General features: G+C 39.0%; 1 protein-coding gene across 5 annotated transcripts in view; it reads right to left on the bottom strand.

The window, feature by feature from the left end:
* Positions 1–14638, bottom strand: part of csmd3b (CUB and Sushi multiple domains 3b) — a 326622-nt gene that overhangs the window by 235294 nt on the left and 76690 nt on the right. The window lies entirely within an intron of this gene.

The following is a 14638-nucleotide window of genomic DNA, read 5'->3' as shown; positions in this document are numbered from 1 at the left end:
TTGCTGCCAAGAAAACTCCTGAGCTTTTTTTTTTCTTTTTTTTGGGGGGGGGTGGCACTACCTTGCAATGACGACCTGAGGGAATCAGTGCCAACTGCCAGAACTGTTTGTGCGTGCCTTGCTCATATTATGTAAAGCCACCTATGAAATTTATGGACTGAGAAGTGTATGCACTTATCTTTGTCCTTCAAAGTAAGTGGTTATACTGCCAACAAACAGCTTAGTTAGCTGTCTCAGAAAATATTTGTTAAAACTGTTAGAAGAACATCGCTCTCAGTTATAACTTCTAGGAACATTCTGTGCCCTGATTATTAGAGAAGGGACAATAAAAAAGTACATCATATGTCAAAGTTTTTAGGTACAAAGTTGGTTTATGATTCACAGTGTATGCATAATACTCACTATCATTGTTACAAAGATGCCAACTAAACAGCTATCATCATTTTCATGATGAGTTTCAAAGTTCAGTCGTGAGCTTGGAAACATCAGCTTGCAAAAAATAATTTTGCATTCTAGCCTTAAGTGGACTTTAACTATTTTTCATCTTCTCTACAGTAAATATTACTTTAGTTTATTGAAAAAATGAAGTCAACTTCACATTTGTCAGATTTCAAAATATGTGTTAACTTTTTGCCAATAACAGTGTTCATTTGCCCTGCTGCATCTGGCTCAATGTCCTCTCAACATTTTTGACTTGTGGATATTTAAAAGGCTGGTATAGAGTTTTCTTTACAATGATTATGACTATAGGCTGAGTAAAATAATTAGATGAGAATAAACACATAAAGAATTCATATGGCAGTTTTTGAAGTATAAGTTTTGCTTTCATCAAGTACTGATAGGTAATTAGTATTTAAATGTATGCATTGTAATGGCGTATGATGTGAAATGCTGCACCTTTCCCCTCATTTGACTGAACAAACTACTCACAGAAAAAAGGGTGGGGGGAAATCAATTAACGCCAGCCCCAGGTGTATTAAATACATGCAGACATAATCTCTACAGTGGCCACAATATGACACAAGGAGCTCCAAAGACTCGAGAGATATATCACCAGGGGATTTGACTCCTGAATATTGTACTGCACTGTTAACGTTATTGTAATGATTATAATTATAATCTGTGCCAGGCTGAGCTGAAAAGAACAGAGCTGGTTATCGGTACTGAATTAATGACATTTATAGGAAGAATTGAGAGTGAAACAGATGGGGTGGGGAGTGGGGGGTTGAATTAATATTGTGAAGAGACACAGAGAGGTTGAGAGCCAGACATTAAGAAACAGAGAGACGAAAGAGTGAATTACAATCATTCAGAGAAAGGCATTCATTGACAGAAAGACTGAGACAGATTGTGAAAAAGAGAGATGATACTAGTCACTGTATATCAAGACAGGAGTGACACTGAACAGAAAGCTTAAGTTCAGAGATACAGACCATGATTGAGAGAATGTAAAAATGAGAAACACAGGTATTATGTGATTTTTAAAAAAGGAGTTATGATGGATGAGCTAAATCCATTATAAAAATATATTTCAATAAACACAACACCGATCTTTCTCTGTCTTCCCTCTATTGTGCTCTGTAAACTTTGACACCAAAAAGCTACAAAAAGAAATTTAGCAAGGTATTAAAGAGGGAAAAAAATGGTATTTGTAGTCCCTGATACTTTTAACGCTATTTCTGTGGAGCCAGTAATTTAATACAATGTGCTGTTTTCAAATTCACAATGAATAAAAACTAATTTCTTAAATGGCTGAAAATAACCATCCGATGAAAGCATCCCTCTATGAAGCCCAAATACTCTCACACCCACAGTGTTTGCCTGCACACTGTGCACGGCTTAGCAATTATGCACAAATCAAAGCCACAAAACATTTTTAGTTTTCTTGCAGGAACCATTTACACCAAACAGGACAACTGATGGACACTTGCTGTACCAAAATGTTATTTACTGCAATTAAAGTTGGTGCTGTGAGTTAATTAATTCTTAACACTAGTGGGCTGTTGTCATCTGGTCTAGTCTATGTACATCTGCACAATATTAATATCATGTTGATTCACACGGATATCTAAGATTCACAAGGGATATATACAAATTTCTTCACTTCAAAGTAATTATATTACACTGCATTGCCACTGTGGCCTCCTGCACAATTCCCTTGGTACAGTACTGGAGGTCATGCTGTGTTCTCAAATGAGTCAGTTTATTGGGTATGGGCCAATTCTATGCACTGGCAAATATAAAGTAATTCTGATTCTGATGCAAGAAAAGGCTGGTCTGAATCTCAGACACAGGCACACGCGAGGACACGCAGAAAAAAAAATTGGAAAAAGACACAAAAAGAGAAAGTGTTCTTTCTCTCTTCCTTCCTGTCTTTTTAACCTGAGCAAAGCTATTTGGATCTTCTAACACACAAACATCTACACACACCTCTTACCCCCTACAGGGCAGAACTGATGCAGGAAGAGATGAAATACCACTACCTCAGGGGTAAACACACCTCGGTTCACACTCACACAAACCACTCACTCACTCATGCGCACACATATACATCTACATATACAACTTTTGTTTTCTTTCCCTCCAAAAAATTTTACTCAATTCCGCTCAGGAATATTGTCCCAACATCAAAGACCATATTTGCTTATTTTCACACCAATCACACACTGCTGTTTCCCATGGCCTTTGTGTTGGTGCATGTTTTCCTTCTCCGTCTGTGTGCAGGAGGTGCATGTCTATCTGTGTGTATTCATGAGGTTGTGTATAACCTTAGATTTGTGACTGTGTGTATGTGTCTCTCTGTTTCTGTGCTTGTCTCCTATGGGGTGTGGGTGTGACTTAGCCAGGTGTAAAATTGGTGCTGTAGAGGATTGCAGATACTAACTGGGTCAGGGCAGGAACAGGAAAGAGGGAATAAACTAGCCACTATATGGCAACTCAAAAGAACAGATTTAACAGATCCTGCCTTTTGTGACACAAAGTAATGGTTTTCTTTTTGATATACTGTGGCTACCTGGCATTTTAATTCACATCATTTCACAACTGAGCACTATGACTGGTTTCTGCTGAACATAAATGTTTAGCCAAAGCAAAGCAAGATGGTTTTAAAGAAAGCAAACAAACATATAAAGCAGATTCTGTACAGAATATAGAGAATGTGGTTTTGATGTACCCCACTAAAATCAAACTCTAAAAACTACTTCAGTTTGCACCTTTCAATAACACAAGATTAACATGAACACAAAAGTTACAACAAAGTTTGAATGTTATTGATGTGCTTTCATTCTCAGGACTGCAAAACATACACACTAACTGTCAAAAAAGTTGTGGCCAGTTTAGGTCGCCAAATCATTGACATGAAGTGTAACCAATGCTCTTGAGTCAAGCTGCAACTTCCTTCACAAACCAAATCACTCTGAGCAAATCACTAACCTGCTGCACCGCTGCCTCAGAGCTAGAAACATTTGTTATTAAGTGTGCAAAACAGGTGTTTCACGCTCACTTATACACACACACACACACACACGTATGCACACAGGCTCCATGCAAACTCCAACAAACAGCTGTAACACCCCAGACAGTCAGTCTTAATAGCTCCAACTAGGGTCACAACCTCATATCAGCTACAGCAGTAGGATTTGCAAATCATACACTAAAAATGCTGTGCATGCTCTTCTGCAAGCATTCACAGACTTTTTTAACCTATGAAATTTACCAATATCTGATTAAAAGCTGTACGGTGATTTCCCTCTCCTCTCTTTTCCCTTTCTGTGTGGCATACATCCAATAAACGATAATATAAATACTGTGCCATTTCTCGTGGGCATTACAATATCTAAACTTTCTAAATAATTTGCATAATGAGCATTGTTTTGTTCCACATTCTATACATCAGGAGTATTTATGGTTTGCCAAGAAAGCTACTCTGCTGTTGCTATATTGGTTACCTGAGCATCTGTCCTTGCTTCTGGGGCTTTCTCTGTTTGCTCATCCATCTTCCTCCTCCTCCTCTTCCTTTTCCTCTGGACACCTCTCCACATTAGGACTTCTACCCTCTATTTCTCATCTGCTACTTTCCAGTCTTTCCCTCTCTCTACTCTTTATGTGCTTCAGCAAATTCTTCTGGAGCCATAGTCACAGAGGTTACAGTTAAAAAACAATGAAATATGAGTTATGGTTAGGTAAAAATGTTTTTCATTTTCTAAGTTAGCTTATGTCAACACATAAACATTGTTCCCAACAGTCAAAAATACAGTCAATTTGCAATATAAAAGGTTAAGGCAGACAAAAAAAAGCTAAATTTAGGAATATAACCTTTTCAAGTCCACAGCACTCATGAAACACACCTTCTGCCTTTGTGCAACTCGCAGCATATTCTCCTAAAAACCAACAGGATGCCGAGAAAAATATATTGTTACCTAGTAATAGCAGACCACCTATTCAAATGGCTATAAACATAATGTTGTCGGATTCGTTTAGGGAGCTTGACAGCGTGACATAGAGCATAAAAGCATGTCACGCCAAATGTGTGGGAGTCAGCCCCGAGAGACATTATTTAAAATGCCATTTAATAGACTTAGCATGTTAAGATGCATATATTTTGGCTGGTTTGGACTCATGCATAATAATAAAAAAAAAAAAAAGTAATCACTATAATAGTGTAGGATCAGACCTAAGCATGCCCAAAGCATGCTATACCACACCCCGAAAACACAGTGAGGATTTCTGCTGGTCGACCTAATCACCTCTATCTACGGAAGCCCTAAAAGGCTATACATACATACATTTTATTCTACCCGTTTTCTCGTGATAACGAGATAATTAATTTGAGATCTCGAGAAAACAAAACAAGCACTTGATTTAATACACTAGACTATCGTTTTGTTTTTTCGAGATCTCAAATAAATTATCTCATTATCATGGGAAAACGGAGAAAATTATCTCGTTATCACGGGAAAACGGGAGGAAAAAAATGAATGTATGTATGGCCTTTTAGGGCTTCCGTATATACCATAAATGAAGAAATAGACCATTTTCACAGCAGCCATTTTGACATGAAATAACTCAGACAACACAGGTGTTTCCTATGATATTAAATAAGGCCCCGTTCAATTTATTGCAGCAGAGATTTTCCAACATTGGCACCCTGACTCTGTTTGACCTGAATGGAACAGGACCCTAATTAGTATCATTGGTAACACCTGCGTCTACCTACTGTTTCATGTCAAAATGGCTGCTATTTCACACTGGGTTAAGACACGACTCTAATCACACTGCACTATCCCCCTTTGTCCAGAATAAAGCAATAGAGGCCAGGCTACCAGGGCTACTCTCACCTCTGCTATAGTCCTGCTTTCCTTCCCTGCAACCTCAGTCACTAACTCACTGACCTGCCTGCCTAAAGACGGATGACCCACATCAGCTCCTTCACCAGCCCCGGGCCTTCCAGCTTACTCTAACATCACGGAGCTGCTTCGGTGACACCTGACAAAATAAACTTCCAGGCCTCCACTGTCTTTCTCAAACCTCACCTATTCTTCTCCCTCTGCAGCTATGACACAGAATACACTTTTTGCTGTTTGCGCAGTGATAAATGTGCTTTGAGAATCAAATAAGGACATACGAGCCCTTCAGATTCAGATAGCCACCAAGCTCACTAGAGACAGCAAATACAGACACAGCTAACTGTAGCAGTTAATGTCAGCTCATTTCAAGTCACCAAACGCCAGCTAACACAAGAAGTGCTGACACACAAACGCAAACATTAGATGGAAGTTGTTTTGGATAAAAGTACTTACTTAATTAATTAATTAGTCCAAGTTAAACGCGTTAATCATCCTCAATCGAGACAAACACACTCACACACCTGAAGTTGATTAACGGGGGGGGGGCACCAATGCTGCATTAAGGGGAAATCGGAAAATTAGCGCTCCTTTTTCTAGAAATCATTACAATATGTAATTCAGGAATTTACTAATTACGTGGAAAAAATACAATTATAACCTTGAGTGTTAGTTATGGCTAAGCATTTACATTATTGGTATTAGTTGTCCAGAAGCTTTGCACACTTGCTTGTTTTATATTATAAGCAGTTTAGAGTTTATTTTTATTTACTTTTATTTTTTATGTTCTTTATTTATAACAGCAGCTCATTTTACAAGAACTCAAAGGCAAATGTTGTACAATCCATTCTGCTGTTCACAAAATATAGGAACTTTGTACAGTTTGGGAGACAGGATTTGTTATATAGAGAGATTAGCAAATTCTAAAAGAAATAGGATAGAGAGCCATAAAACTCAGCAAAGGGGGAGAGACGGATCAGTAGGTAGGAAATACTTTAAAGTTTAGAGTTTTATATTATATAGAGATAGTTCTAAACTTTTACTGTGAAGCGTAAGTCAATGTAACCCTTTGATAGGCTACTGAATCTCTATGAAACCAATACAACATAAACTAGTTAACACTACATTCAAGTCCTTCTGTGTTTTTCACCCAAATGTGATCCACACATTCTAACGATCTCCAGATCGAAGATCGAACTTAACTTAATTTAAGTGAGGCTGTCGACATACATCCACACAAACCTAGTTTACTTTAGTAAATGGTTTAAAAACAGATTTGCTTGCACAAAACAAATATAGCCACTAGATGGAATGGACAGATTGACAGATTGCATTGATTAAATATTCATACAGTGACCTGAAACAACTTCACTAACTGTTTTTGTGAGCCTGACTTTGCTTTGTCTTGCTGTAAAACGTACATATCTCAACTGTGTAAAGACAATAGTTATAATGAAAGTTTACACAAAATTCCCACTCACATAAACACAGTAATAATGCTATGTATAGATGAGGGGTTCACGCGTGAAAGGGAGGAATTTAGGCCAGTAGATCTCAGTAGAAACATCATAGTAATTCAGTATTCATTTGCATCTCAACACACTTTGTATTCATCTTTTTACTGTTAGTTTCATCACAATTCTAGAGCCCGTGGCTCTCATTTAACCAAATCTTACATACTATAATCCCAATTGTGCCCTGGATATTTGAAATGATTTTATTTCATCATGTTGTCTTGACTTTGTTTTTTAAAGAGATGTGGGTTGCTGCAAATACTTAATCGAAGCATGTCCCTCTGGGTATACATTTTTAAATAAGACCATATTTTGAGGTCCAGGTGGGAAGGTTGATTTTATTCACCAGAAAGTCTAAATATATTTATGTATGTTTCAGTAAGTGGTGCATTCAAAGTCTTTGAATTGCTCTCAGTTATTCTTTGGAGACACTCTCTTGTTTCCTGTGGATTGATTCATCATCCTCCAAAAACCCCATAATGACTTTATTTCAGAATTCTGTGACCTCCTTTTCATTTCAATTACCAAAAATGAAGCATTTTGATTGTATTTCACATGTTGACAGAAATGACAATTTAACGTTTGAGCTTTTGTAAAAGCTTTTGACGATCAGCAACATGAAGTCAGTACCAAACACAAATGGGATCAAATCCTCAATCTGGTCATTCTATTCTATTCTATTTTAATCCTAAAAGTTTGGCAAATAAAGACGCATACGGTCTCCCACACTCCTTAGTACTTGCATTTCGTCCATCTATCCATCCATGCCCAAAAACTCTGAAATGCTGTCTTGGCACTCACACATTATTAATTCTTAGACAGATGTTAAATTCTCTGAAGTCTACTTGTTGTCCCACTCACGTCTTCCACTCCAACAATTTATGTGCTGCGACCTTACCAGGCTTTCACATTTACTATGACAAAACATCAGTGAGTGACAGGAAGCCAGTCATTTCAAATGGCACCTTGTGACACAGGAAGACAACGGCTACAAGTACATACAGTGACAGAATGAAAGCACCTGAAGTGATGAGGTGAGGCTGAGTAATGTTGAACTTTATGCAAATGTTCTAGAATCCAGTCAAATGGCGCTCATCTGTCAGCCTCACAAGGAATGAATAAACAACGAATGATTCAACTTTAGAAAATAAATATACTGTATTAATATGGTTACAACTAATTCAACTGTATTTATCAGCAAATCATGTGATTCATTCAAGGTTAAGTATTTATTAAGGTCGTAGTAATAATAATTACCTTGACATTCTTATGGGTAGCTTGCCATATTATCAGAAAGTAAAAAACTGAACTGGCATTTCAAATAGACGTTTAAACCAAAGGCTAACTGCAAGCTGACGAGACAACAACGTAATGTGACAAATAGCCAATGTAGACAATTAACAGATTTAATTTAAAAATGTCATACTGTCTGTTTAGGGGTCTCTCGGGATAAATCAAGCACGTCTCAGGAGACCCAGTATAACTCAAAATGATTACATACAAATACACTCTGTCTTTGTGTCCTAATTCTGCCTCTCTGTCACCCATTTTTCTGTTTTCTTCCTCATTTCTCATTGTGACTCTGCCTCCACTATTAATAAGTATGTTAACATGCACAATCGTATCACAGTTATGGATGGTTTATTGGATTATCCTGGTGCCCAGGCAGCCATAAAAACAAAGAGGATTCATCCTCAAAGTGACAGGGATGTCAATGAGTTGAAATCACATATGCACCGACAACAAGCAGTAATCATAAACCTGGACAGTGTTATGAATAACAATGCTATTCTGAGGTCCATGCAAAACAGGACCTCATTTATGACTGAAAAATGAATGTAAAGAATATTCCCATCCGTCCCTCCAAGGAGATTTGCTAGTTACATAAAAATACTCCTTATACTCCCTCCCCATCCAAGCACGTCGGAGAAGCTACAGTGGCCATGAAATTTGTGTAAAATGTCAAAGGTCTTATCTAGAGTCACTGCTAGGTACTGTGGAAACATGGTGGACTGTGACCTCCATGGCTCTGAAGTGCCATTAACTGCAGAGTTCCTCTAACAGCCACTTGAGAGTGGCTAAAGAACGTTTGAAATAAACGTTTGCAAAAAATGTTTTTTCTCACTAATTTGCTTTTATATTAAGGCTCAAAGTTTTTTGCATATTTAACAGCTTGGCCCCTTTGATTGACAGCTGGGTGTCCTCACAGGTGGGTTGTTTAAACACCCAGGCTTCATTCAGCCCATCAGATCGATTGATGATCCAAGTCTTTCACATTTTTAGATTAGCCTGGAGGCAGGAAAGGGCAGGACTGACAATATGGCAGCGGCTTGGGAGCTTGGGTGACATCACAGATACTGTACCCATGTTTTATACTGTCTAGAACTCTGACCCACTGTCTGTAGATATAAAAGGTTCATTCTTGTTTTTTAGATGATTATATATTAATAAAAACATATCACATGTATGAGTGTGTATTCCATTTCTGCCAATTGATTGCCCTAAATGTTACACAGTGGATCTTTTATAAAGGTTAAGTGATTAAAACTACTATTAGATTCTGCTTATTTTTGTCTCACAAAATCATCCAATACTATACTATAATCCAATCCAGTACTATATTGTACTGTAGTTTAAAAAGAATAGATTAGAAATAGGTTTGTACTCACAACACATGGCCCGTTTTTATCCTCTGCTCCTTCATTTGCTTTGTTGATGTTTCCTATTGAAGGCAGTTTGGACTATAGTCGTATACAACAGTGATTACAAGATCAACAAAGAACACAATCAATTAGATTATTTATGTAGTTTAATGAAGAACTATCTTTCATAAAATAGTTGAATTGCTATGGTTAAAACAGTTTATCAATTTAATTAGGAAAACTCTCCCAGGCAGAGTAGAAATTGTTAGTACAATTACACATTTATTAGCTCATGTTTCTTCCTGGTATTCCCAACCTTGCGTTTGAGACACCACATGGGGTAGCTTGTTTTTGGAATTAATTCACAATTTGAAGGCAACATTAAAATAAAAAAAAAAATTCAAAAGCTTTTGGAGGACACAGAAATGCCATTAGGCTTGCTTTGACCCAGTTGTCACTGACCAAAAAGCAGGAATGGCATGAAATTTGCATGTTAAGGTCTAATGCAATATTAATGTTTTTTTAAATGTTGGGGTCAGAGTGTGTGTAAGTGCACGTCCTGTCTTCAAAAGACTTCAAAAGTCTACAGGCACAGAGGTGGAACAAGACCAACTCCATTCATCATATCTGTTTGTTGCGCTGACATCATGAAGAGGGTGGACAGGTAAGACAAGACCCACCCAAAGTTCAAAACACTCTGTTTGTCACAGTCAATAATTCCAACTGCTAGAGTCAATAAATAATCCAAGGAGCGACTGAGAGGAATTGTTATTTCACAGTGCTCAAATCCGTGTTTAATCCGGATTGGTTGTCTCTGTGTGTTGGTGCGCATTGTTTTGTGTTTTAACTCTGTTTTTGGCGATGGTACCCGGAGCTCTGTCACCAGAGAAGAGCTTATGAACATCACACTAGAGGATTTATTTCCTACTTTTCTTCTCCCTAACTGGAAATTTTGGACATTCTGGTTAAAGGTGCGCTCACTTTTGCTCACGCAGTGAAATGCCGGAGGAGAGGGAAATGGGCCGGTGCACTCGTGCGTCTTCGCCAGTGCGGATGACGCACACGTTACCCAACAGGAATTACAACTGCTGTTGGGGAAAAACAGAGACTTTTATTCATCTGCTGTTCTGTGCTTCACGGAGACGTGGCTGAGTGGATTAATACCGGACTCTGTGCTTCAGCTGGCAGGATTCCAACTCTACAGAGCGGACAGAGACACGGAACTTTCCGGCAGGTGGAGGAATCTGTTTTTACATCAACAGTGGTTGGTGCAACGACGTAACAGTGATCCAGCAGCACTGTTCTCCTGACCTGGAATCCTTCATTTTAAACTGTAAGCCTTTTATTTACCCTGTGAGTTTGCTTCATTCATTCTGGTCGGTGTTTACATCCCGCCTCTTGCCAGTTATTGTCGATGGTGACTTTAACAAAGGAAATCTCACTCACGAACTCCCTAAATACAGACAGTTTATTAATTGTCCGACCAGAGAGGAGAACATTCTGGATCACTGTTACACACAAAGTCAGGGATGCTTATCACGCCGTCCTCCGTGCTGCACTGGTCCACTCTGACCATGTCATGGTCCACCTGATTCCTGAATACAGGCAGAAACTAAAGCTCTGCAAACCTGGAGTGAGGACTTCAAGGAAGTGGACGGGTGAGGCTGTGGAAGAGCTACAGGCGTGTTTGGACTCTGCTGACTGGGATGTGTTCAGGACTGCTACCAACAGTCACAGAGAGTACACAGAGGTTGTGACATCTTGGCCCTCCACTACATCTCCTGGACTCCTATGCCAGGATCCTGTTTGTTGATTTCAGCTCTGCCTTCAACACCATCATCCCGGCTCTGCTTCAGGAGAAGCTCTCCCAGCTGAGTGTACCTGACTCCACCTGCAGGTGGGAAGCAGCATGTGAATCTGGGAAAACATGTCTCCGACTCAAAGACCATCAGCACCGGATCCCCCCAGGATGGCTTTCTTTCTCCTCTGCTCTTCACCCTGTACACCAACAACTACACCTCCAGTCACCAGTCTGTCAAGCTCCTGAAGTTTGCGGACGACACCACCCTCATCAGACTCATCTCTGATGGTGACGAGTCCGCCTACAGATGGGAGGTTGACCATCTGGTGACATGGTGCAAACAGAACAACTTAGAGCTCAACACTCTAAAGACAGTGGAGATGGTTGTGGACTCAGGCTCACCTGCCCCTATCACCCTTTGTGACTCCACAATTGACACTGTGGAGTCTTTCCGCTTACTGGGAACTATCATCTCCCAGGACCTCAAGTGGGAGCTGAACATCAGCTCCCTCACCAAGAAAGCACAGCAGAGGTTGTACTTTCTGCGGCAGCTGAAGAAATTCAACCTGCCAAAGACAATGATGGTGAACTTCTACACCTCCATCATTGAGTCCATCCTGTCATCCTCCATCACCATCTGGTACGCTGCTGCCACTGCCAAGGACAAGGGCAGACTGCAACGTGTCATTCGGTCTGCAGAGAAGATGATCGACTGCAATCTTCCGTCTCTTTAGGACCAGTATACCTCCAGGCCCCTGAGGCATGCAGGAAAGATTGTGGCTGATCCCTCCCACCCTGGTCACAAACTCTTTGAGACGCTCCCCTCTGGCAGGAGGCTGCGGTCCATCAGGACCAGAACCTCACGCCACAAGAAGTTTTTTCCCCGTCTGCTACTAGCCTTATCAACAAGGCCCAGAGCCCCCACTGACACTCTTTCACACTCCACCTCTGCCTCTACATGTCACATTGACATAGCATCCACTACTCTATGCGTTACTCTAATGCTCAGCTTGGACTTCCTTGTTCTGCAATACTTATACTTGCATATTTGAACATTTGCACATACTGTATGTGAACATTTGACTGGTACTATCATCACTGCCAGCTGTACTGCTCTTTTTTTCTTAATAACATACTGTGTATATATATTTATATTGTTATATTTTATATATATATATATATTTTTTAATAGTTTATATTTAGATAATGCTTGTCATGCACCAACAACACCAAATACGTATGTGAAAAATCATACTTGGCAATAAAGCTTTTTCTGATTTCTGATTCGAAAAAAAAGAAAGAAATAAACCAAAGATATTGTGCTGGTGTGTCTTGTATCTTTTATGTCTTGTATGTGTGTGTGTGTGTGCACAACAAGAATAGAATGTATGTGTCTGTCTGATCCATGTTAATCACTCTCCCCATAATTACCATTTTCTTGTTAATGGATTGGACCTTTTAATCACCATTTTGCCCTGTGTCCATGGCATTTGTGTGTCTGCGTACCAATGTGTGTGTGTGAAGGGCATGAAGAAAGAGAAAGATGGAGAGAGAGAATGTGACCAACCTAACTAGTGGGGAGATAGTAAGTACGCAGACTATAAATCTTCCTCACACACACAAATGGGTGCATGTGCACGTGAATGCTCGTGTGCACGCATTCACAGAGCACATCCTTTCCTGTTATCTCAGATAAGCAGGAAATCCTAATCAACCAACAAGAGCATAGAGGGCATCTTTCACTTTCTCTCTCCCTCCGTTTGTTCCCCTGTTGTTTGCTTTTTCCCTGCAGAATTGGGAATAACATAAAAAGTAGCAAAATCTCATGGTCACCCTACTCTATTGTATTTGTTTGGTCCCTTGTTTAATTAACTCTGTATAGAAATTTGAGCACTAAAAGCCACTGGATTGTCTGAGAAAGGTTGATTATTGCAGCTGACTGATTAGAAATGATGCCCGTTGAACCAAAGGAACATGGTTCATTCCCTGCAGCCAAAGAATTGCTTTTCACCAACCAACCAAGTATCAAGAGGCCTCATTTCATTTCACCATTATCCACATCCTATTTACTCAACTGAACCAAATCAGATTTTCTTGCCTAACATTGATATAGTATCTCACATATGACCGATATAATTAAAGCAATCTAACTAATCTAATTTCTATGTTTAGACTTAATACTAAACAAACTAAAGAGGTACATCACCCTTTTGAAAAATGAACATTTCAAATCAGTAGGAACAACAAGGACATAAATACAATTACAGAAATCATGTACAACCACATATAAATAAAGCTGATGAGAAAACAGGTTTTCAGAGTCTTTAAAGTATAAAAATGAAAAGAATTCAGTTGAGTTACGTGTTAACACTGGCATGTGACCCGTCAATGAACTTGTACGTGTGAAACCATGTTGGACTTAACATCTCTCGGGGCACAGAGTTGGCCTCCTTTTTAGCTGTCTTTTCTTTTGTTGAGTGGATCCGTTCCATAAGCAGAGCTTCATCCTTGAGTTTATACATCCCTTGTCAAACCGGCCAAGTCTGCTGTGTTTGGAAAGTGCTGTTGCCTTGAAGAAGGTGATCCACCTGAGAAGCCTCTCGTGTGAATCTTTCCTTGGTTTCAGGTTGAATATTCTTCATTCCAAGAATTAGTTACAGGGTCCAAAATGATACCAAGAACTCATTCACACAGCTAGTTTCTCATTTCTGTTGTTTCAACAGAATATATTGGGAAGGAGAAAGAACTGTTGCACATGAATGTATTACTGCCTACTGGATGCAAGAACTTTAAGTTTTCATTAATAACACTTTACTTTAAATGTTTGGTTCTTCTTTCCAATTGCATTTCTTGACAAAAACAAGTTGTTTTTACTGAGTAGATTTAATTGTCATTGATACTCTGTGCAAGAAATGACAAGTCTAATTGCAAGGGCTGTTTCTGTGTGAATAAACAAGCAAACCCTTTTCAAAAACGTATTCACCTTAATAAAACTGAAGATGTACTTGAAGGAGGGGACAGGGATGTTTTGTGAACCAACTCGTGCAACAACATCTGTCAAAACCTTAGTATCAACCTAATCTTCATCAGTGCTTAGCCATGGGAAAATCAAACATTTCAATAGAATGTACTCTCACATTTCACAGTTAATTTAATAAGTTAATAATAATTTAATTGCTGGGTTAAAAGAACATGTCAAAAGTGAATAGAGTCGCAGACAGATGCTATTAGGCACTATTGATTTCCTGATAAAATCATAAGGCAAGGAGAGTTTAATAGCTTATATGAAATGAGTTTCTTTCTGGTTATTGTGCTCTTTGCGATGAGAGCTCAATGAAA

This window comes from Larimichthys crocea, chromosome XIII (genome assembly GCF_000972845.2).
Source record: "Larimichthys crocea isolate SSNF chromosome XIII, L_crocea_2.0, whole genome shotgun sequence".
Lineage (NCBI taxonomy): Eukaryota > Metazoa > Chordata > Actinopteri > Sciaenidae > Larimichthys > Larimichthys crocea.
The sequence above is the reverse complement of the archived record's forward strand: the minus strand, read 5'-3'. Positions and strand labels throughout refer to the sequence as shown.